The sequence below is a fragment of the Entelurus aequoreus genome, linkage group LG22, assembly GCF_033978785.1.
Source record: "Entelurus aequoreus isolate RoL-2023_Sb linkage group LG22, RoL_Eaeq_v1.1, whole genome shotgun sequence".
In the NCBI taxonomy this organism is placed as follows: Eukaryota; Metazoa; Chordata; class Actinopteri; order Syngnathiformes; family Syngnathidae; genus Entelurus; species Entelurus aequoreus.
In genome coordinates, this window is record NC_084752.1 from 7,368,170 (window position 1) to 7,389,495 (window position 21,326).

General features: G+C 34.2%; 1 long non-coding RNA gene across 1 annotated transcript in view; it reads right to left on the minus strand.

Annotated features, from left to right (window-relative positions):
- LOC133639210 (uncharacterized) overlaps positions 1 to 21,326 on the minus strand; it is a 104,400-nt gene that overhangs the window by 20,028 nt on the left and 63,046 nt on the right. The window contains exon 3 of the long non-coding RNA XR_009823753.1: positions 2,442 to 2,576. This is a non-coding gene — a long non-coding RNA (uncharacterized LOC133639210). The remainder of the gene's footprint in view (positions 1 to 2,441; positions 2,577 to 21,326) is intronic.

A 21,326-nucleotide genomic window follows, 5' to 3' on the forward strand; every position in this document is an offset into this window, starting at 1 on the left:
TTAATAACTCAATCCAATGTTTTGGTTGGGAATATCTCAACCTTTTGGGTTAAATAACTTAATCCAATATTTTGGTTGGTAATAACTCAACCTTTTGGGTTAAATAACTCAATCCAATACTTTGGTTGGGAATAACCCAACGTTGAGTTAGCGTAACTCAACCTTTTGGGTTAAATAACTCAATCCAAAATTTTGGTTGGAAATAACCCAACATAATAATGAGTACAACTCAACTTTTGTGTTGAATAAATTAAACCCAAAAGTTGGTTAGGAATAACCCAACATTGAGTTAGCATAACTCAACCTTTTGGGTTAAATAACTCAATCCAATATTTTGGTTGGGAATAACCCAACATTGAGTTAGCATAACTCAACCTTTTAGGTTAAATAACTAAATCCAATATTTTGGTTGGGAATAAACCAACATTGAGTTAGCATAACTCAACCTTTTGGGTTAAATAACTCAATCCAATATTTTGGTTGGGAATAACTCAATCTTTTGGGTTAAATAACTCCATCCAATATTTTGGTTGGGAATTACCCACCATTGAGTTAGCATAACTCAACCTTTTGGGTTAAATAATTAAATCCAATATTTTGGTTGGGAATAAATCAATATTGAGTTAGCATAACTCAACCTTTTGGGTTAAATAATTCAATCCAATATTTTGGTTGGGAATAACCCAACATTGAGTTAGCATAATTCAACCTTTTGGGTTAAATAACTCAATCCAATATTTTGGTTGGGAATAACTCAACCTTTTGGGTTAAATAACTCAATCCAATATTTTGGTTGGGAATAACTCAACCATTTGGGTTAAATAATTCAATCCAATATTTTGGTTGGGAATAAACCAACATTGAGTTAGCATAACTCAACCTTTTGGTTTTAATAACTCAATCCAATGTTTTGGTTGGGAATATCTCAACCTTTTGGGTTAAATAACTTAATCCAATATTTTGGTTGGTAATAACTCAACCTTTTGGGTTAAATAACTCAATCCAATACTTTGGTTGGGAATAACCCAACGTTGAGTTAGCGTAACTCAACCTTTTGGGTTAAATAACTCAATCCAAAATTTTGGTTGGAAATAACCCAACATAATAATGAGTACAACTCAACTTTTGTGTTGAATAAATTAAACCCAAAAGTTGGTTAGGAATAACCCAACATTGAGTTAGCATAACTCAACCTTTTGGGTTAAATAACTCAATCCAATGTTTTGGTTGGGAATAACCCAACATGGTAATGAGTACAACTCAACTTTTGTGTTGAATAAATTAAACCCAAAGTTGGTTGGGAATAACCCAACATTGAGTTAGCATAACTTAACCTTTTGGGTTAAATAACTCAATCCAATATTTTGGTTGGGAATAACCCAACATTAAGTTAGCATAACTCAACCTTTTGGGTTAAATAACTCAATCCAATATTTTGGTTGGGAATAAACCAACATTGAGTTAGCATAACTCAACCTTTTGGGTTAAATAACTCAATCCAATGTTTTGGTTGGGAATATCTCAACTTTTTGGGTTAAATAACTCAATCCAATATTTTGGTTGGTAATAACTCAACCTTTTGGGTTAAATAACTCAATCCAATATTTTGGTTGGGAATAACCCAACATTGAGTTAGCATAACTCAACCTTTTGGGTTAAATAACTCAACCCAATATTTTGGTTGGAAATAACTCAACATTGTGTTAGCATAACTCAACCTTCTGGGTTAAATAACTCAATCCAATATTTTGGTTGGGAATAACTCAACCATTTGGGTTAAATAATTAAACCCAATAGTTGGTTGGGAATAACCCCACATTGAGTTAGCATAACTCAACCTTTTGAGTTAAATAACTCAATCCAATATTTTGGTTGGGAATAACTCAACCCTTTGGGTTAAATACCTCAGTCCAATATTTTGGTTGGGAATAACTCAACCTTTTGGGTTAAATAACTCAATCCAATATTTTGGTTGGGAATAACCCAACATTGAGTTAGCATAACTCAACCTCTTGGGTTAAATAACTCAATCCAATATTTTGGTTGGGAATAACCCAACATTGAGTTAGCATAACTCAACCTTTTGGGTTAAATAACTCAATCCAATGTTTTGGTTGAGTTAGCATTGTTTTTAATGAATACTTAGGCCTACTATGCCACAGTTTTTTTTTTAGTGTTTGTGATTAGAGTGATACTTGAGCCACATTTTTTCTGAGGTGGTACTTGGCGAAAAAAGTTTGAGGACCACTCCAAAATTTTGGAAAAATCCCCCCCTCCTACTTGTAGTGTCGTGTTTTTTTTTTTTTTTTTTTCCTTAAAGGCATCATTTATGATGTCATTAGTTGAGAGTAGGTCCTATTTTACATGACAAGCCCCTTCGCTGTCGTGACCTTTTTATTGTTGAAAGCAGTGTCACTTCTTTCCTTCAAGACGACGCCTACCTTAACTCTGTGTGAGGCACCCTTGGGAGGAACCGGCGCTTCTTCGTCTTTTTCTTCTTCTTCTTCTTCTTCTTCCCCAAAGCAGCCGGATTCCCAGAAGGCAAACATGTCAGCCCTCGCACCATTAAGGCATCTCTGGAATGGGAATGAGGAAAGAGAGAGAGAGAGAGAGAGAGAGAGGGTTAAGACATCTCTGCCATCTTTACCTGATCTTTTCATCCCAACTCAAATAAAATTCAAAACAGCGGGTAAACGCTAATATCACAGGGGCCGGCGACGCCGCCTGCAGCAACGCGCGCCTTCTGAAGGAGTTTGCTCGGTGCACAAACCCATGTTTGCTCGCTCGGCGCGGCTCCGGTAAAAAAAATAAAATAAAATAAAAAAAACACTTGAATGCAGCCGGGGCTTTAAGGACGAAAATACACGCCTTCCTCCGTGTCTGACACCTGTATTGTGTGCATCACTATTAGGGAGGACACGAGTACACTGTTACATCTCCCCAAGGGACAACACTACAAACATGGATATGCTTGAGAGTAGTCAGTGTGCAGCTTGCTGGGACCCGTTTTCATTTTTTATTAAAAGAAAAATGATAGCATTAATTCATTTTTCAAACTGAGACTCGCTGACTTTGGCTCATTTTCTGTGAAGAACATATATCAGAATACATATTTAATGACCGCACACACCATACACCCCCCCTAACACATTTCTATTACATATAAGATGTCCGGGTCCACTGGACCCGGGGCAAATAGAAGTGTGCACTGAAAAAAGTCAGTGTTCAAAAACAAGAAAAAAAAAATACAAAAATGAGGGGTATTTTATTTGAACTAAGCAAAATTATCTGCCAATAGAACAAGAAAATGTGGCATGTCAAGACTTTCCAAAACAAGTCAAATTAGCTAACCTCAATGAACCCAAAAATAACTTAAAATAAGTATATTCTCACTAATAGCAAGTGCACACAACTTTTTTGCTCAATATGCCATTATCTCGACATAATGATATGCGCTCCGCATCATGATTTACTTTTTTCATGCTTGAAGTAAGAAATGATTACTTTAAAAAAGTAGTTTTATACTTGTGAGTGTTGATGACACAGCTTTGCAACAGTTGATATTCTAGTTTCAAGCATGTTTTACTCAATATAGCTCATCAAATCTCAGCAACAAAGCTGTAATATCTTACTGAGATCATTTAGGACCAAAACACTTAAAACAAGTAAAACACTAACATAAAATCTGCTTAGTGAGAAGAATTATCTTATCAGACAGAAAATAAGCAAATATCACCCTTATTTGAGATATTTCATCTTACTTAGATTTCAGTTTTTGCAGTGTGGAAATTGATGTTCTGTGTACCACACGCACCCACCCACACACACACACACAGCAGGCCTAGACAGGAGGAGGACATGGTGTAGGTACACAGAACATCAGAGGGTCAAATGTGCGAGAAAATGAGAGCAGACGGTGTTGACCAGGGGTGTCCAAACTTTTTCCACTGAGGGCCGCACACTGAAAAAATCAAATCATATTTTTTATTTTAAAAACCAATACAATAAATGTATAAAACATATACATTTAGGCCTCCACTCAGACTTGATCCCGGTGAAACCAAATGGTTTTGGTAAAAAAAAAAAAAAAAAAAGGTCATTATTTAGTATTATTATTTTTATTATTATTATTATTCAAAGTTTAAATCTCTAGATCAACATTAGGTCTATCTGTCAATATAACGTTTTTAAACATTTAAGTTGTGTGCCCTTTTTGTCAAAGAAAACCCTGTTTTTTGTATGGAAAAAACACCAAATATGCAATATTTTCCCCCAATGAAATTTTAAAGTGGAATATTTGAGATTATAAAATAATTGGAGCCTTAAAAAGGTCAATAACTCATAACAACATTGATTTTAATTCATTATTATTTTTTGAGCAATGACACACAAAAAAAAAATCCCACTAAAATTATTTAACATCAAAGTGTTAAAAAATATACTATACATTTTTTATACTGTTAATCTCGAGATCAGCTTCAGATCTATCCGTCAATTATAAGTTGTATTGTTGTTCGTGTTTTTTTGTTTGTTTGTTTTATGCCCTTCTTTAAAAAAAAAAAAAACAGCTCAGTTTTTTATATGGCAAACACAAAATATGCAACATTTTCCCCAATGATGGTTCTTTATGAACCCTTGTGTAATGTTCATACTGTTGTTACTCAGCCAGCGTTTGTGGGTCTGATGGACCCGTTGCATTTTGTGGCTTTTAATGCCTCACAATCCAACACTTTTATGTTAAAATAAAGAACAAGATGTTTACCTTATCCCAATAAACATCTGTTCAGTATTTTAACATAAAAGTGTTGGATTGTGAGGCATTAAAAGCCACAAAATGCAACGGGTCCATCAGACCCACAAACGCTGGCTGAGTAACAACAATATGAACATTACACAAGGGTTCATAAAGATTTGCGATGACACAAGTGAATTAATGTAAGTAATGTCGCGCACGTCGGCACTCATGCAGCCACAGATCACCAGGATAGGATAGGTCTTTATTGTCATTGCAACAAGTACAACGGAACTTTGTTTTCAGCACAAACCCGTTCAAGATTAGACAAACAAACAAGTGTACAGGGTTACAGAACAGGAACGCTGATGGGTCGTGTTGCGTCGACCAGCTCTTCCCCCCAGGGAATCTAAGTTACTGGTCAATCCCAAGTTCTTTCCATGACATATATGCTGAGTAAGAAGGACCATCAAGACAGAATTGGAATATTTTCAAGTTTTACTAAAGCTTTAGGAGGTCAACTTAACCAATACATTCATATCGGCTACTCTAGTTGATCTGACACTCAAACGGAAGAGCCAACTTCTTGCACATGAAGAAAGCCCCCACCTGTCCCCCTCGCAACACTGATAAGGAACAAGTGGGGGAGGTATTCACATTCCTGATGGTTTAAGACACTAAACAGACAATCTGAAGACAAAGAGAAACTGGTAGAATATACAAAGGAAAAGTACTAGCTGCTCAAACATGGCTATGAATAGAGAAATAACTCTTAAACATATATGCATCCTCCACAGCCGCCACAAGGCGCCCCGTAAAAGGTGGGGAAAAGGTAAAACGCTGGGGAAGGAGGAGTAAAAAAAATACAATCTAGACTGGAGCTCCTAAGGGGGCCCAGTCTGGAGTGGGAAAAAACCTCCATAGCAAAGCACATATATATATTACAACGTACATCTTGAGATATCTAGCAACAGAGGGGAGGGGGGGCATGGTGGCAGGCTGCAGCTCTCAGGCGCTGCCCATCCTTCCATCTAGACTAGACACAAATATCTTGCGACTCAAGCTTCGGTTCTCGCAGAAAGGATCCCTGTCATCTTTCCATAAAACTTGGGGGCCCCCTCTTAGACCGTATTAGGGACAAGCTTGACATCACCCCCAAGCGACATCTCACCCTGACCCCCATTCCTTGTGTTTATTTACTTTTATGTAATATTTTATTGTATATCTTATGTATTATTTATTTATTTATATTACCTTATCCATTCATGTATTTATCTTTAATATATTTTGTTAGATTGAATCTATGTTTGCATATATTCATGTGTGTCTATATCTGTTATGGGCACTAGGGGACAGTTACCTTGGGAATTGAGTGGGTGGGTATTTATTGTAAGGGTTGGGTTTATTATGTTACATATTGTAAAATGTGCAGATACCTCAACTTACTATGCTGTACTGTCTGCAAAATTCAATAAAATATTTGGGAAAAAAAATATATATATATCTTGCTACTCTCTTCTGTCGTCATCTATTTAATAATGTCTATAATTATTTTTAGTGGATAGCAAATATGCACTGTTATTCACGGTATAGGGTTGTCTCGATACCAATATCTCGGTACCGGTACCAAAATGTATTTCCAAACTTTTTGATACTTTTCTAAATAAAGGGGACCACAAAAAATGGCATTGCTGGTTTTATTTAATTTATTTTTTAGAATAAGAATTAAGAATAAAATAAAATGAAAAAAATAATAAATAAATAAATCTATAAATAATAGCAATTAAAAAGTCATAAAATAAATAGTATCATCTATTAATGTAACAACAACTATACACCAACTATATTAAAATACATAAAATATGAGGAAAAAGTAAATAGTACATATCTCAGTGTTTCTCAAACTTTTTGAACCACCTTAGAAAAAATTGAAGATACACACTTAAACAGAAATAGCACACTTATTATGTGAAGAAGTAATAATTAACACAACATTGTCCCGATACCAATATTTTGGTACCGTTTCGCCGGTACCAAAATTTATTTTTCGATACTTTGATACTTTTTTAAATAAAGGGGACCGCAAAAAATGGCATTGTTGGTTTTATTTTTAATTGTTTTAATATTAGGGTATATTACTATATTAAAATACATAAAATATGACAAAAAGTTAAATAGTACATAGATCAGTGTTTCTCAAACTTTTTGAACCACCTTAGAAAAAATTGAAGATGCACACTTAAACAGAAATAGCACACTTAAGGTGTGAAGAAGTAATAATTAACACAACATGGCAACAGGGTTGTCCAGATACCAATATTTTGGTACCGTTTCCGGTACCAAAATGTATTTTTCCATACTTTTTTAAATAAAGGGGACCACAAAAAATGGCATTATTGGTTTTATTTTTTTATTTTTTTTAATCTTAGGGTATATTACTATATTAAAATACATAAAATATGACAAAAAGTTAAATAGTACATTGATCAATGTTTCTCAAACTTTTTGAACCACCTTAGAAAAAATTGAAGATGCACACTTAAACAGAAATAGCACACTTAAGGTGTGAAGAAGTAATTAACACAACTTGGCAACAGGGTTGTCCCGATACCAATATTTTGGTACCGTTTCCGGTACCAAAATGTATTTTTCGATACTTTTTAAAATAAAGGGGTCCACAAAAAATGGCATTATTGGTTTTATTTTTTTAAATCTTTGGGTATATTACTATATTAAAATACATAAAATATCAGGAAAAAGTTAAATACACCTTTTTGAACTACCTTAGAAAAAATTGAAGATGCACACTTAAACAGAAATAGCACACTTAAGGTGTGAAGAAGTAATAATTAACACAACATGGCAACAGGGTTGTCCCGATACCAATATTTTGGTACCGTTTCCGGTACCAAAATGTATTTTTCCATACTTTTTGATACTTTTCTAAATAAAGGGGACCACAAAAAATGGCATTGTTGGTTTTATTTAATTATTTTTTTAGAAAAATAATTAAGAATAAAATAAAATAAATAAATAATAAATAAATAAATCTAGAAATAATAGCAATTAAAAAGTCATAAAATAAATAGTATCATCTATTATTGTAACAAGTAAACAACTATACACCAACTATATTAAAATACATAAAATATGAGGAAAAAGTGAAATAGTACATAGATCAGTGTTTCTCAAACTTTTTGAACCACCTTAGAAAAAAAATTAAGATGCACACTAAAACAGAAATAGCACACTTAAGGTGTGAAGAAGTAATAATTAACACAACATGGCAACAGGGTTGTCCCTATACCATATTTTGGGACAGTTTTCGGTACCAAAATTTATTTTTCCATACTTTTTGATATTTTTCTAAATAAAGGGGACCACAAAAAATGTCATTGTTGGTCCTATATTTTTATTTTAATCTTAGGGTATATTACTATATTAAAATACATAAAAAATGAGGAAAAAGTTAAATAGTACATAGATCAGTGTTTCTCAAACTTTTTGAACCACCTTACAAAAAATTGAAGATGCACACTTAAACAGAAACAGCACACTTAAGGTGTGTGAAGAAGTAATAATTTACACAACATGGCAACAGGGTTGTCCAGATACCAATATTTTGGTACCGTTTCCGGTACCAAAATGTATTTTTCGATACTTTTTAAAATAAAGGGGACCACAAAAAATGGCATTATTGGCTTTATTTTTTTAAATCTTAGGGTATATTACTATATTAAAATACATAAAATATGAGGAAAAAGTTAAATAAACCTTTTTGGACCTTAGAAAAAATTGAAGATGCACACTTAAACAGAAACAGCACACTTAAGGTGTGAAGAAGTAATAATTAACACAACATGGCAACAGGGTTGTCCCGATACCAATATTTTGGTACCATTTCCGGTACCAAAATGTATTTTTCCATACTTTTTGATATTTTTCTAAATAAAGGGGACCACAAAAAATGGCATTGTTGGTCCTATATATTTTTTTTGATCTTAGGGTATATTACTATAATAAAATACATAAAATATGAGGAAAAAGTTAAATAGTACATAGATCAATGTTTCTCAAACTTTTTGAACCACCTTAGAAAAAATCGAAGATGCACACTTAAACAGAAATAGCACACTTAAGGTGTGAAGAAGTAATATTTAACACAACATGGCAACAGGGTTGTCCCGATACCAATATTTTGGTACCGTTTCCGGTACCAAAATGTATTTTTCGATACTTTTTTAAATAAAGGGGACCACAAAAAATGGCATTATTGGTTTTATTTAATTTTTTTTAATTTTAGGGTATATTACTATATTAAAATACATAAAATATGAGGAAAAAGTTAAATAAACCTTTTTGAACTACCTTAGAAAAAATTGAAGATGCACACTTAAACAGAAATAGCACACTTAAGGTGTGAAGAAGTAATAATTAACACAACATGGCAACAGGGTTGTCCCGATTCCAATATTTTGGTACCGTTTCCGGTACCAAAATGTATTTTTCCATACTTTTTGATACTTTTCTAAATAAAGGGGACCGCAAAAAATGGCATTGTTGGTTTTATTTTTAATTGTTTTAATATTAGGGTATATTACTATATTAAAATACATAAAATATGAGAAAAAGTGAAATAGTACATAGATCAATGTTTCTCAAACTTTTTGAACCACTTTAGAAAAAAATTGAAGATGCACACTTAAACAGAAATAGCACACTAAAGGTGTGAAGAAGTAATAATTAACACAACATGGCAACAGGGTTGTCCCGATACCAATATTTTGGTACCGTTTCCGGTACCAAAATGTATTTTTCGATACTTTTTAAAATAAAGGGGTCCACAAAAAATGGCATTATTGGTTGTTTTTTTTTGTTGTTTTTTTTATCTTAGGGTATATTACTATATTAAAATACATAAAATATCAGGAAAAAGTTAAATAAAGCTCTTTGAACTACCTTAGAAAAAATTGAAGATGCACACTTAAACAGAAATAGCACACTTAAGGTGTGAAGAAGTAATAATTAACACAACATGGCAACAGGGTTGTCCCGATACCAATATTTTGGTACCGTTTCCGGTACCAAAATGTATTTTTCCATACTTTTTGATACTTTTCTAAATAAAGGGGACCACAAAAAATGGCATTGTTGGTTTTATTTAATTATTTTTTTAGAAAAATAATTAAGAATAAAATAAAATAAATAAATAATAAATAAATAAATCTATAAATAGCAATTAAAAAGTCATAAAATAAATAGTATCATCTATTATTGTAACAAGTAAACAACTATACACCAACTATATTAAAATACATAAAATATGAGGAAAAAGTGAAATAGTACATAGATCAGTGTTTCTCAAACTTTTTGAACCACCTTAGAAAAAAAATTAAGATGCACACTTAAACAGAAATAGCACACTTAAGGTGTGAAGAAGTAATAATTAACACAACATGGCAACAGGGTTGTCCCTATACCATATTTTGGAACAGTTTTCGGTACCAAAATTTATTTTTCCATACTTTTTGATATTTTTCTAAATAAAGGGGACCACAAAAAATGTCATTGTTGGTCCTATATTTTTATTTTAATCTTAGGGTATATTACTATATTAAAATACATAAAAAATGAGGAAAAAGTTAAATAGTACATAGATCAGTGTTTCTCAAACTTTTTGAACCACCTTACAAAAAATTGAAGATGCACACTTAAACAGAAACAGCACACTTAAGGTGTGTGAAGAAGTAATAATTTACACAACATGGCAACAGGGTTGTCCCGATACCAATATTTTGGTACCGTTTCCGGTACCAAAATGTATTTTTGATACTTTTCTAAATATAGGGGACCACAAAAAAATGGCATTGTTGGTTTTTATTTTTTTATTTTTTTTATTTTAGGGTATATTACTATATCAAAATACATAAAATTAATTTCTTGTAAAGTGTATAAAAACGAGTATGGAAGCTGGACAAATACAAAACCCAAAAGCAGTGAAGTTGGCACGTTGTGTAAATGGTAAATAAAAACAGAATACAATGATTTGCTAATCCTTTTCAACTTATATTCAATTGAATAGACTGCAAAGACAAGATATTTAATGTTCACACTGAGAAACTTTTTTTTTTTTTTTTGCAAAAAAATCATTAACTTAGAATTTAATTGAAGCAACACATTGCAAAAAAGTTGTCAGAGGGGCATTTTACCACTGTGTTACATGGCCTTTCCTTTTAACAACACTCTTTTCAGGTGGAATTCTTTCCCATTCTTGCTTAAGTTGTGCTATTTTAGGCTTCATAATGCGCCACACATTTTCAATGGGAGACAGGTCTGGACTACAGGCAGGCCAGTCTAGTACCCGCACTCTTTTACTATGAAGCCACGCTGTTGTAAAACGTGGCTCGGCATTGTCTTGCTGAAATAAGCAGGGGCGTCCAGAAAAAGACGTTGCTTGGATGGCAACATATGTTGCTCGCCAAACAAATATCTGACTACTCTAAAGTACACCACCAAGTTCACTTTGTACGGGTATCGCCCCCGAAACATACCGTCGTGAAAATGCCTGCTGAAGTGTGACTTTTGTGTCGTGTCGGTGGCGCAGAGTGTGTGATTGTACATGGCAGGTCCACCGTGTGCTCCTTTAGCGAGAGCACTGGCAGTCTTTTGCTGTACTGAACAGCCGTCCGCTTCTTTCCTCCGCCGGCCTTAAAGCCGGTGTCACTGGCGCCGTAATGATGGCGCCACCATCAAAGCCGAGCCGGGGTGTCAATCAGCCTGTCAAAGGGCCGGGGGTCCGCCTCGCCGGTCTTGGCTAATGACTTGTAGCCAAAGCAACACATTCTGCAGACTCTCAGGTGGCTTCCTCCTCCTCCTCCTCCTCCTCCGACCACGAGGCTCTGCCCGGATGATGAAAAGCGGCTGATAAAATAAACTGACAGTTGCAACTCATCGCCAGGAGCCGCCAGGAGACCCCCACCATCCCATAACTCCCCACTTTTTTTTCTTTTCTATTTTACCTCTCAACCTGCAGCCTGTTGTAGATGTGTTTATGTGCATGTTAAAACACAGAGGTGGACCAGTTTAGTCCGCCTGCAGGGGGCGGGAGGGGGGGGGGGGGTCCTAATTAAAGCCTGCTTTATTTCACTCCATTAGGCACTGCAAAGACAGCCCGCCTCCCTCGCCTGGCTCTTCCTCGCTTGCACACATGACCAATCAATACACTCCCACTGGCGTCCTCCAATGAATAGATGGCACTGAGACACTAATTGAATTTTGCAGGGGAGCGCCATGTGGCTCTTTTATTGGCCACAGCTAAATATTGTCTCCATGCGCCCTCAAAGCACAACAATCCGGGGTGGCGCTTCCTGTTTGTCGACCCCTCAACGTGATGAAAACAGCAACTAATATCTGCCCGTTTGATTTAGGAGCTACAGGAAGTGTCGTGGTTCACATAGATGCTCTTGTTTTTGGCGCTGCATGACGCAATTTAGCAGTTAATATGAAGTAAACACACAGAGGGTAACATTACATACAGGGCCGGCCCGTGGCATAGGCCGTATATGTAAATGCTAAGGGCGCCGTCCATTAGGGGGCGCCACGCCAGTGCCACAAATGTTGGAGAGAAAGAAAAAGAAAGTTGGTACTATTATTTCTAAATACAAAAAATAATCCCATGTTAATTAAAATGCAAAGTAAAGCCTATTTAATAGAAATATTTAGGGATATCCGATATTCCGATATTGTCCAACTCTTTAATTACCGATACCGATATCAACCGATATATGCAGTCGTGGAATTAACACATTATGCCTAATTTGGACAACCAGGTATGGTGAAGATAAGGTACTTTTTAAAAAAATTAGTAAAATAAGATAAATAAATTAAAAACATTTTCTTGAATAAAAAAGAAAGTACAACAATATAAAAACAGTTACATAGAAACTAGTAATGAATGAAAATTAGTAAAATGAACTGTTAAAAGGTTAGTACTATTAGTGGAGCAGCAGCACGCACAATCATGTGTGCTTACGGACTGTATCCCTTGCAGACTGTATTGATATATATTGATATATAATGTAGGAACCAGAATATTAATAACAGAAAGAAACAACCCTTTTGTGTGAATGAGTGTAAATGGGGGAGGGAGGTTTTTTGGGTTGGTGCACTAATTGTAAGTGTATCTTGTGTGTTTTATGTTGATTTAATAAAAAAATAAAAAAAAATAAAAAAAAACAATACCGATAATAAAAAAAACGATACCGATAATTTCCGATATTACATTTGAACGCATATATCGGCCGATAATATCGGCCTGCCGATATTATCGGACATCTCTAGAAATATTATTTGTCACAACATTACGCCCCCCCCCACTCACCCCCCCCCCCCCCCCCCATCCCCCTGCACGGTGCGCCCCCTCCCTTCCCGTATCATGACTCTTTTTGGACGTCACCACATCAAAAAAAAATCAACACAAGATGTCAAAATGGCCAAAACTGTCAGGTGCCCAGGGAAGAAAAAAATAGAAAAGAAGAGGAGGAGAAACGAGAAAAACACAGAGGTAGCAGGTAGGTAACGTTAGCCTACGTGAAATGATTTGCCTGTTACAGAATGTGATAGTAACCTGGCTTTTTAGCATTAAGCTAATGTTACATGATTCGGCAATTGCTAAGTTCTGTTTTAACGTCGGGTTAATATTGTGGAGGGGGCTAATTGTTATGTAAAATAATAATGTAACGTTAGGTAATTACAGTACTCCCACCTTACATTCCTCAGGGACATTTGTATTAGATCTTTTAAGCAGGTGTTTTTTGTTTACATTATTGCCTTATGGTTAGCTAATGTTTTCCCTGCAGGTAATAGTCACTTTTCCACCCCTTTATATATTAGGTATAGTTGTAAGCCTAGTTGTTAAAGTGCACATCATTAATGTTAATTAAGCAATATCACATGAGAGGGAATGCTGTTTTTTAATTTGAGCACTGCTGTGATTCGGTTAAAAATAGTCATAACATAACATTCTCATATAATATGTTAATTTGCTTTCTTTAAGTAAAAAAAAAGGTCAAAGACAAAGCTATTCGGTTTCTTGTGAGTATATACACTTCACTGCCGATGTGAAGTGTATATATTTTGGAGGAAAGTTATGCCTAAAACAACATTAAAGGGGTTTAGGCATATTAATAAATACATTTAAAAAAAATATATATATATATATATATATATATATATATTTCTCTTTTTTTTTATTATACTGCATTATAAATGTACCATCATTTTTAACATTTTGTTTGTAAAACTTGCTGAATTTTCTGATTAGTGCAAATTAAGTGTGGTAGCCTCGGCCTTGTTATTTTATGCCTTTTTGCTCTTTTCGGCAATTTTTTATACATTATTTTTATTTTATATATTTTAAATGCGCCACCCTGCAATTAAATACAAGGTAGAGGCCACACTGACCAATGTTTTCAAGGTTAAACATTTTTTATAAAAAAACAGTACTGCACAGACCATTGTTTTAGAATTTTTTTTAAAAAGAAATATGCTAAAAGAACATAAAAGGGGTTAAGGCATATTATTAAATACATTAACAAAAAAACAACATAAAACATATATTTTTCTATTTTTTCCTTATACCGTATTATAAATGTACCATAATTTTTAAAACATTTTGTAAAAATTGCAAAATTTGCTGATTAGTGCAAATTAAGTGCAGTAACTGTTATTTTATGCATTTTTGCTCTTTTCATTTTTTTTTATTTTTTGGCAATTTTTTTATGAATTTTATTTTTATTTTATATATTTTAAATGCGCCACACAACAATTAAATACAATGTAGAGGCCACACTGACCAATGTTTTCAAGGTTAAACATTTTTTATAAAAAAAAACAGTAAAAAAAAATTCTGCTAAAACAACATCAAAGAGGTTAAGGCATATTTTTAAATACATTTTTAAAAAAAGAGAACATAAAACATATTTTTCAATTTGTTCATTATACTGTATTATAAATGTACCATCAGTTTTAACATTGTCAAAATTGCTGAATTTGCTGATTAGTGCAAATTAAGTGTAGTAACCCTGTCATTTTATGCCTTTTTAATACAAAGTAGAGGCTACACTGACCACTGTTTTGAGGTTAAAAAAACAAAACACAAAAGAATTAAAATAAAATAAAAATTAAAAATGAATTTTTATTTTATTTTCAAGTTATTCAAATCATGAATTATTAAAAAACTAACCAAAAATGTTGTACCTAACATTGTGACATAGCAATTGTATATTGCATTTAGCAAAAAATACATACAAAAATACCCAAAAAATTTTTTAATTTACATTTTTTTCAGTTGAACAAAAAACGCCACATTTTGCATAAACCTTGTTAATTTTTTGTCTTTTGTAAAATTATAATTCTGCAGTTTTTATTTTATTTTATTATTTTTTTTAAATATAAGGTGCAGGCCGCAAATTGCTCTGTGGCAGCAGTTTGGAGACCGCTGTTTTCAAGGTTAATAAAACAGTAAAAATGCTGTTGTCAACCCTTTTAATTAATGAATTATTAAAAATTAACCAAAATGTTGCCCTTGACATTGTGACACAGCATTTGTTGTTGACAACAATATTTTAAGTTCAGCAAAAAACCCCACTAAAGTACCGAAACGAAAAAATAATAATAATTAAAGTTTTTTTCAGTTCAACAAAAACAACGGCCAATTTGTTATTTAAAGTCTTTTTTTAAAATTATATTTCAGCAGTTTTTTTTTTGGTTGATTTTCTTGTATGTTTCAATGAATCACAGGACATAAAAAAACGAGATGCGGGCCACAAATGGCTACTGGACAGCAGTTTGGAGACCCCAATTTTAGAGGTTGAAAAATAGTTTAAAAAATAAATAAATCTAATAAATGAATAAATAAAATAATGCCAAAAAATATGATAAAATGCAAAAAAAAATATTTAAACAAAAAAAAAAATTCAGCTCAACAAAAGCAATGCAAGATGTCACAATCAAATATTTAATATTTATATCCTGTTTTTGTTTTTATTTACTTTTGTTGTTTTATCACCTTTTATCAACGCATCACAAGACAATAAAAGACAATGTAGCACTTTGAGATTTTAGAAATAAAAGTGTAAAAAAAATCAAATGCATTATTATTATTATTATTATTATTACTTTTAATATAAAAGACAAGGTGCAGGCTGCAACTCGCTTTGTAGTTTGGATATGACTAGTTTCAGAGCTACAAAAAAGCTAAAAAATAATATTGTAAATTATTCCTTATTATTAATTATACCAATATTGTTAGATGTAGTTGGTTTTATTTTCAGTTCAACAAAAACGCCACATTCCCTTCACAAAGACAGGCCATAAACAGTGTTATTTTATGTCGTTTTAAAAAATATATTTCTTCAGTTGTTTTTTTTTATTTTCTTGTATTTTTCATTGAACCACAGGACATAAAAAACGAGGTCTGGGCCACAAATGGCTACTGAACCGCAGTTTGGAGACCACACTTTTAGAGGTTGAAAAATACTTTAAAAAAAAAAATGTTTTTAAATGAATAAATTAAATAATGTCCAAAAAATTACATTTAATTCAGCAAAAAATATTTAAATAAAAAAATATATATTCAGCTCAACAAAAACAACACAAGATGTCCCAATCAAATATTTAATATTTATTTCCTTTTTTTTTTATTTTAATTACTTTTGTTGTGTCACAAGACAATAAAAGACAATGTAGCATTTTGAGATCTTAGAAATATAAAGTATGTTATACATTTAAATGCATTATTATTATTATCAACATTATTATTATTATTACTTTTATTAATAAAGACAGGGTGCAGGCTGCAATTTGCTTTGTAGTTTGGAGATGACTGTTTAAGAGCTTCAAAAATGCTAAAAAATAATGCTGTAAATCATGAATTATTATTAATTGTATCAATATTGTTACATGTAGTTGTTTTTATTTTCAGTTCAACAAAAACAATGCCACATTCCCTTCACAAAGACAGGGCATGAACTGTGTTGTTTTATGTCTTTAAAAAATATATATATGTCTGCAGTTGTTGTTTTTTTATTTTCTTGTATTTTTCATTGAACAACAGGACATCAAAACAAGGTCTGGGCCACAAATGGCTACTGAACCGCACTTTTAGAGGTTGAAAAATATTAAAAGAAAAATGTAATAAATGAATAAGTAAAATAATGCCAAAAAAATTATAACATTCAGGAAAAAAAACAATGCAAGATGTCCCAATCAAATATTTAATATTTATTTCCTGTTTTTTAAATTTTATTTACTTTTGTTGTTTTATCGCCTTTTTTCAACGCGTCACAAGACAATACAAGACAATGTAGCACTTTGAGAGTTTAGAAATATAACGCGTTATAAATGTAAATGCATTAATATTATTAGTATTATTACTTTTATTAATAAAGACAAGGTGCAGGCGGCAATTTGCTTTATAGTTTGGAGATGACTGTTTCAGAGCTTCAAAAATGCAAAAAAAATAATGCTGTAAATCATGAATTATGACTAATTATATCAATATTGTTACATGTAGTTGGTTTTATTTTCAGTTCAACAAAAACAAAGACAGGGCATGAACTGTGTTTTATGTCTTTTTTTTAATTTTCTTGTATTTTTCATTAAACAACAGGACATAAAAAACAAGGTCTGGGCCACAAATGGCTACTGAACCGCACCTTTAGAGGTTGAAAAATACTCAAATTAAAAGGAATAAATGTATAAATAAAATAATGCATAAAAAATGATAAAATTCAGAAAAAAAAAACAAAAACAAAAAAAATTCAGCTCAACAAAAACAATGCAAGATGTCCCAATCAAATATTTAATATTTATTTCCTGTTTTTTTCAATTGTATTTAATTTTGTTGTTTTATTGCCTTTTTTCAATGTGTCACAAGACAATACAAGACAATGTAGCCCTTTGAGGGTTTAGAAATATAAAGTGTTATACATTTAAATGCATTAATATTATTATTAGTGTTACACTGTAAAAAAAAAATCCTATTTTTATGGTTAATTTACTCTAAATTTCTACTGTAATTTTTCTATTTTTTTTAAATAGTTTATAAAACTGTAGAATTGAAGACATTATCTGTAAATAAACAATCCCCCTGTTATTTTAAGTAATATGCCAGTAATCACAAGCTATCTGTATTTCTATTTCTTTTACAGAAACATACCAAATTAATTATACATAGCATTTTCTGTTTTCTTAAATTACTTTCAAATTCATGTAAAATTACAGTAATTATCTTTCATTAAATATGTAGTTTGTTATATAAAAGTCTATGTCCATACTAACAATCTGTAGAATAAAGGTATTTTTCTGCAGAACTGTTTGCATCGTCACTTTATTAAAAGGTGGTTGATCTAAATAATTTAGTAAAAATCTGTAAAATTACAATATTTTTCCGCAAAACGTTTCATGAAAATTTCTGTAAATATAATGTTTTTGATCATTATTTGGTTTACAATGTTTTACTTTAATTTTATGGTTTTCGTTTGGCAGCCGTAGCTGCCAGTAGATGACCGTTTTTTTACAGTGTACTTTTATTAATAAAGAAAAGGTGCAGGCCGAAATTTGCTTTGTAGTTTGGAGATGACTAGTTTCAGAGCTTCAAAAATGCTAAAAAAAATAATGCTGTAAATCATGAATTATGATTAATTGCATCAATATTGTTACGTGTAGTTGCTTTTGTTTTCAGTTCAACAGAAAAATAACAACAACAACAACAACAAAGTGTCTTCAGTTGCACACATCAACAGTCTTAAATAATTGAAAGTGTGTGTGTGTGTGTGATAACGAGTGTGTGTCGCCGCTGACCACTGCAGATGTTCCAGCTGAGTCAATTAGCTCAAAGCAGGTGCCAAGGCAAATATTTAGCTAATTATGAATATTTAATAGCATTCCTGTACTTGGCTGCTCTCCTGCGGTCCAGCAGCTATTAAATCTCAGCCCATAGATATATGACACGTAATAACGGCTTGAATATAAAAGAGATGAATAATTTAAAGTGAGCCAACAAATTAGGACCATCATTAAAATAAGCAGGGCCTTGGAACCCTTTTGCATAAAAAAAAAAAAAAGGCGGGGAAGAATATCACGGGTGGTTCAAGGTAACTCTGGTCCTGCTAAAGAATTACAGCATTAATTCAGCAACATCCACTCATTGCTTCGACTTCTAGTCTCTGGGATCCCCCGAGCATTGTCCAATGAAATGATGGCATCGGCGGGCACGGGGGCGCTTATTTACATTTTTACCATCAAACCTTCACGCAATTTGTGTGTGTGTGTGTGTGTGTGTGTGTGTGTGTGTGTGTGTGTGTGTTGCAGGTTCAGGTTTTCCTCTGCTGGTACAAAAGCAGGGTCCTCCCCCTGAGAGTATACACCGAGGACCACCACTGCCCCCCCCCCCCCCCCCCAACACAAACACTCAGTGTGACCTGAGTGGGTCAACAGCCAGAATCACATATGACAGATTTCCACAGGAGAGCGGGACACTAGTGGACCCTCTGTGGGCCGAGTGAAGTGACGTCATGTACACCACCATCTATTTATAGTCTGTGGACCCCAACTGTACACCACACTTTATCTACTTGTACACACCTGGTGGGCGTCGACCACCTGAGGGGCGTCACCGAGTGGGAGGAAGCAAGGAAGGAAGTCGGAAGGAGGGGAGGAAGGTAAGAGGGCTAAAAAGGGAGGAAAGGAAGGAAGGTAGGAAGGATGGAAAGAGGGCTAAGAAGGAAAGGGGGGAGGATGGAAGGAAGGAAGGAGGGCTAAGAAGGAAGGAAGGAAGGAAGGAGGGAAGAAAATAAGGAGGTCTGAGAAGGAAAAAAAGGAAGGAGGGCTAAGACAGAAGGAGGGGAGGAAGGAAGGAAGGAAAGAGGTCGAGGAAGGAAGGAAGTCGAAGAAGGAAAGAAGGGAGGGCTAAGACAGAAAGAGCGGAGGAAGGAAGGAAGGAACGAACGAACAAACAAACAAACTAGGTCTAAGAAGGAAGGAAGGAAGGAAATAGGTCTAAGAAGAAAGGAAGGAAGGAAGGAAGGAAGGAAATAGGTCTAAGAAGAAAGGAAGGAAAGAGGTCGAAAAAGGAAGGAAGGAACAAAGTCGAAGAAGGAAAGAAAGGAGGGCTAAGACAGAAGGAGGGGAGGAAAGAAGGAGGTCTAAAAGGGAAGAAAGGAAGAAAGGAAGGAAAGAAATAGGTCTTAGAAGGAAGGACAAAAGGAAGGAAAGAAGGAAGGAAGGAAATAGGTCTTAGAAGGAAGGATGAAGGAAGTTAAAGAAGGAAAGAAGGAAGGAGAGCTAAGACAGAAAGAGGGGAGGAAGGAAGGAAGGCACGAACAAAAGAGGTCTAAGAAGGAAGGAAAGAGGTCGAAGAAGGAAAGAAGACAGAAAGAGGGGAGGAAGGAAGGAAGGAATGAACAAAAGAGGTCTAAGAAGGAAGGAAAAGAGCAAAGAAGAAAGGAGCGCTAAAAGAAAAGGAAGGAGGTCTAAGAAGAAAGGAAGGAAAGAAGCAAAGAAAAAGGGCTAAGAAGGAAAGAAGGAAGGTAGGAAGGAAGGAAAGAGGGCTGCGAAAGAAGGAAGGGAGGGGGTAAGGAAGGAAGGAAGAATGGTTAAGAAGGAAGGGAGGAATGAAGGAAGAAAATAAGGAGATCTAAGAAGGAATTAAGGAAGGAGGGCTAAGACGGAAGGAGGGGAGGGAGGAAGGAGGTCTAAAAAGGGAAGGAAGGAAGGAAGGAAGGAAGGAAGGAAGGAAGGAAGGAAGAAAGAAAGGAAGGAAGGAAAGTTGGACTTTTTTAATCTGTGCAAGGACAAAGCCTTCTTGAGGGGTGGCCTCAGCCGTAGATGTTATCTTTGTTTTAGCCCGCTAACAGCCAAGTACTTCAACGAAGATAAGATGACAGCGCGCAGACGAAGCAGAGACTTCAAGGACCTCAACGAAGATAAGATGACAACTCGCAGACGAAGCGGGGACAATGCGAAATCACAAGGCCCTCAGCACATTCCGTCACGTATTGTGCGTCCTGGACCTGCTTTGCATAATATATGTGACCACTGCTTATAGAGGCGGCCTTAGTGTTGTTGACCGTGGAACTCCTGAATAAATAGAGGGACGCAGGAGCTGAACCTTAGAGAGTAGGGCGAGACTGTGACTAAGTGTGCGGCTCCATGCATTCTCCTCATGAGCTAAATTGAACTCTGTCTCTGCATGATTCCTTGCTTCTTGTCTGATTAACAGATGTCATCAGTGTTTGAACCTGACAGATATAAATAGGATAGGATAGGATAGGCCTTTATTGTCATTGCACAAGTACAACGAAACTTCAATTTCAGCACAAACCCGTTCAAGATTAGACTAACAAACAGTGTACAGGGTTACAGAACAGGAACGCTGATGGGTCGCCACAAGGCGCCCCCCGTAAAAGATGGGGAAAAAGGTAAAACGCTGGGGAAGGATGAGCAAAAAAAAATACAATCTAGACTGGGCTCCTAAGGGGGTCCAGTCTGGAGTGGGAAAAAACCTCCATAGCAAAGCACATATACATATTAC